This window comes from Myotis brandtii, unplaced genomic scaffold (assembly GCF_000412655.1).
Source record: "Myotis brandtii unplaced genomic scaffold, ASM41265v1 scaffold2561, whole genome shotgun sequence".
Lineage (NCBI taxonomy): Eukaryota > Metazoa > Chordata > Mammalia > Chiroptera > Vespertilionidae > Myotis > Myotis brandtii.
The window spans coordinates 36,692-41,504 of NW_005359721.1; the positions used below are offsets into that span (position 1 = coordinate 36,692).

Genomic DNA, 4,813 nt, shown 5'->3' on the forward strand with positions numbered 1-4,813 from the left:
GTCCCCTCGCTGGGGGGTCATTTCCAGCATCACGAGGATCTGGTAGGTCCAGTCCCCGTTCCTAATCAGGGGGGTGGACACGACGCCAGCTGTCTCCTCCTGGTCATTCCGGAACCAGCGGACTTTGATGTGGGCTGGATAGAAATCCGTCACCAAGCAGACCAGCATGTTGTGGTGGTTCAGGGCCTCTGTCTTGGCCGGGGAGATGGTCACTGTAGGCTCCACTGGGAGGGGAGGGGAAACAGAGAGGAAAATAGAGAGTGAGATGTGGGGGCACAGGCAAGTCTCCCCACGGGGAGGGTCCTCCCTGAACCAGCGGGAAAGATCCCTGGATTCCGAGTCCAGGATGAGGACCCGAGCTGGGCCACTTGATTAGCTCAAGTAAGCACATGAGTCAGTTAACTTTTCAGGGTCAAGAGCTAACAGCAATCATTTTATGGGAGTTATTCTGTTACCAATTAATAAAAATGCAGCCTTTAAATGTTTAAATTGCTACGTTATACAGGCCACTGTTCACAATGTTTTTAAATAAAGATGAAAAACCTGGACTTCTTTTCCCTCCACTTGTTGACGGTGACCATGGGGATCAGCTCTAGAGACTCACACCTGGGCAGTGACCATTTCCTGTTGGTCCCGCAGCTCCTCACAGTGGAGAAAATACATCAGTTTGAGTCTCCTGGGGGACCATCAGCACTGGTCACGGCTCCATGAACAGTAACACGGACTGAGAATTAGGAACGTTACAGACAGTTCTATGTCCGACAGAGCAGGACAGCAGTGAACATCATACCCTGCCTCCGAAGCAATGCTCTCAAACAGGCTCTTCCCTACCATTCTCAGAGGGAAACACTGACAGGATTTAAGGGCAGGAGCACTTCTCACTTGTCACCCATCAACAAAGCCCCTCTCAGCTGTTAGCCTAACCCAGCTCAGAAGCCATTCTGTGGCAAACTCCCATTAAATTGTATATTATTAAATAATAAATCTCATGTCCACATTACCTAAGCCACCTATGTTTTATCCATTTACTGATTCATTTATTTTCATTCAACAACTATAAATTCCACAAGCACTAGGAATAGAAAGATAAACAACAGACCATGGTCCCTGTCCTTATAGAATGTGCAATCTAGTAACAGAGACACAAAATAAATGTTATTTCAAAAGTTTGTAATTTTTTGAAGGAAAAGAAAGGGAAGCCTGAAAACAAGTGATACTACAGAAATTACATTTGCCCATGTCTCGAGTTCTTTATCTTCTCAAATTGCTACTCATGATCAAATACGATACACCTCTCCCTACCTATATACACATCTTCTCCTTTACCTCTTTAGCCATTTTACTACATCTCCCTTAGTCCCACAGTGTAAAACTGTACTAAATATTCCAGCCTACCCGTCTCTATCCTCTTACTATTAAGAAGTACTTCCTTGTTCTGAAATCAGACGTTATTACCATGTATGCTCTCTGTAGAAAATACCCTGAGAACCTTGCAGAGGTGGCCTGGGTTGATGAGAATATGAAGTGAACATGTAAGTAAGTGGGCCTAGCTGGGGTCAGCAGGAGTTTCAGTGCCCCCTTCATAAGGCACTCCTGAGCCATCGCCTGGAAGGAATCACGTTTTCAGCTTAGAGATTGACTCTTGTCTGGTTCTCCTTCCTGGGGACTGAAATCATGGTCAGCTAGCTGGATTTAAAAAATCTGTCAGCTTAGATTGAGATTAAAAATAGAGGTCACAAGTTCAAGAGAAAAATGTTAGAATAATTATTATGAAAAAGACCTGAAATTGCAAAAATATAAGTACTTGGTGGCATTAGGATGTGGGGCAGAACGTGAGAGAGTGCAAAATCAGCTAAGATTTATCTGAACATGTACAGATAATACTGGTGCCAGATCAGGGATTCATCAATGAGTTTTCAATCCCCTGAAATTATCATTTTGTCCCAACATTGAAAATTGGCACAAACATGGGTAGCCTGGCCAGTGTGCCTTAGAGGTTGATCATCGACCCATGAACCAAGGGGTAACCAGTTTGATCCCCAGTCAGGGCACATGCCTGGGTTGTGGGCTCAATACCCAGTTGGGGACATGCAGCAGGCAGCCAATTGATGATTCTCTCTCATTCTTCTCTCTCTAAAAATCAATGAAAACATTTTTTAAATTGATTTCAGAGAGGAATGAAGAGAGAGAACGAGAGAGAATCATTGATTGGCTGCCTCCTGCATGCCCCTCACTGGGGATCAAGCCCACAACCTGGGCATGTGCCCTGACCGGGAATTGAACCTCAACCTCCTGGTTCATAGGTCAATACTCAACCACTGAGTCACGCCAATGAAAACATTTTTTAAAAAGAAAAGAAAATAGGCAAGAACAGACTCATTTTGCTGCTTCTGGTCATAACTGCTTTAATGAGGCTGTACTTCCATTATATACATGAAGTGTACACATGCAATACAGAACACAATGACTGTTGTGTATCTGGGGGAGGCCTTGGGACCTCGTGAATACCTGTAGGCCAATTACTTAGTGTTTGTTATGTAACAATATTAGCGTATTAAAGTGATCATGCTAACTCTTAACACACAAGTAGTTGTGAAATTAAATAGCATAATATAGATGGTGTTTGGTAATTGTCAAGAAATAAATACTCATTAAATGGCTATAATTAACATTCAAAATACAGTGGAGCCTTGACTTACGAGTTTAATTCGTTCCATGACGGAGATCATAACTCAAATTACTCGTATGTCAAATCACTGTGACGTTTGCTGTGCCAACTAGTGGTGGGGTATCTGAAGCTGGCTCATAACCCGAATTTTTTTGAGCTTGCAACTCAAAGCAAAAAATCGGCCTAGAGATGGCTCTTATCTCCAAAAAAAACTCGTTAGTCGGGACACTCGTAAGTCAAGGCCCCACTGTATCTACCCCTGAAGTTAATGATGATTCTGTGTTTGGGAATGCAGCCTGGTGCAGCCACTGGAGAAAGCAGTATGGAGTTACCTCAAAAAATTAAAAATGGAACTGCCTTATGACCCAGCAATTCCACTTCTGGGGATATATATGTAGAAACCTGAAACACTAATTCAAAAGAATATACAGTGGGGCCTTGACTTACAAGTGTCCCGACTAACGAGTTTTTTGAGATACCAGCTGTCTCTCAGTCGATTTTGTGCTTTGAGTTGATAGAGTAATTTGAGTTAATGAGCTCCTTAACGAGCTCCTTAACGAGCTCGGTCTCGGAACAAATTAAACTCGTAAGTCAAGGCCCCACTGTATGCATCCCTATGTTCATTGCAACATTATTTACAATAGCCAAGATTAGGATGCAGCCCAAGTGCCCATTGGTAAGTAAGTGAGTGGATAAAAAATCTGTGGTTCATTTACACATTGCAACGGCTGTTAAAAAGAAGGAACTCTTGCCCTAACTGGTTTGGCTCAGTGGATAGAGCGTCGGCCTGAGGACTGAAAGGTCCCAGGTGTGATTCCAGTCAAGGGCATGTACATCCTCAGTGGGAGGTGTGCAGGAGACAGCTGACCGATGTTTCTAACTATCCCTCTCCCTTCCTCTCTGTAAAATATCAATAAAATATATTTTTTTAAAAAAAGAAGGAACTCTTACTCTTTGATACAATGGATGGACCTGAAGAATATTATGCTAAATGAAATAAGCCAGTCGGAGAAAGACATACGATCTCACTTATATGTGGAATCTAATGAACAGAATAAACTAACAAAACAAAACAAAGAAACAGAACAAATTGATAGCTGTCAGATGGGAGGGGGGTTGAGGGGCTGGATGAAAAAGGTGAAGGATTAAGCAAAAAACAAATAAAAACAAAAAATTCATAGACACAGACAACAGTATGGTCATTACCAGAGGGAAAGGGGGTTTGGGAGGAAGAAGATGACGATAAAGGGGAAATAAATGGTGATGGAAGGAGTCTTGACTTGGGGTGGTAAACACACAATACAATATACAGATGGTGCATCGTAGAATTGTACACCTGAAACCTATATAATTTTATTAACCAATGTCACCCCAACAAAATTCAATTAAAAATATCTACCCCTGAAATGGATTCTGGGGAGAAGGGTGACAGGGGAAGAGAAGTAGGCAGGCTGTAGATAAAATGAAACCCTGAAACAATTTTTATTCAATAATTTAATAGCATCAATTTATTTACTTCAAAACTATTGCGCCATTTGTTGAGCTTTCTAAGAAATTAAAAATCTGCCTTTCACCATTAAAGAGTTGTTTTGCTTTTTAGCAAACACTTTTTTCTCAGACTTTGCATTCACAAATTCTGAATTATTAAGAACCCCAAGTCAACAAGAGTTTACTGCATTAAGCAAAGCAGCACAAATAATAAAGTCAGTTTTAAGGCTCTACTTGCCCTTCTGTTTTCTACTGAGCCTCAGTGATGGCGGCTGAGAATTTACTCATTAGTCTCAGAAAGGCTGAGTGAGCTCACTGGCCAGGGAATGTGTAGGCAGAGGCCCAGAAACATACCTGACAGTCGCTGCTAAAAGAGGTGCAGGACTAGTGACAGACATTTAGGAAACAGAATTCAGGCCCAAGAGTCGAAACACTTGGTCACGACTGTGATATATCGCACGTGTGCACATGTGCACAGGGCCCTGGAGCCGCCCACCCCACCAGGCAGTTAAACTGGAGGCAGGCCTGCTAGGGGCTCACAGCAGCGCGGGGGCGGGGGACACGGTGACACAGGGCACAGGGACACCAGGCACAGGGACATGAGGCACGGGGCAGCTCCTGCAAAGTGAGGGTCAAGGAGGCAAACACCTGAGCAGG

General features: G+C 43.1%; 1 protein-coding gene across 1 annotated transcript in view; it reads right to left on the minus strand.

Annotated features, from left to right (window-relative positions):
* LOC102244632 (SLA class II histocompatibility antigen, DQ haplotype C beta chain-like) overlaps nucleotides 1-4,813 on the minus strand; it is a 12,936-nt gene that overhangs the window by 5,851 nt on the left and 2,272 nt on the right. The gene's annotated exons all lie outside the window — the stretch shown is intronic.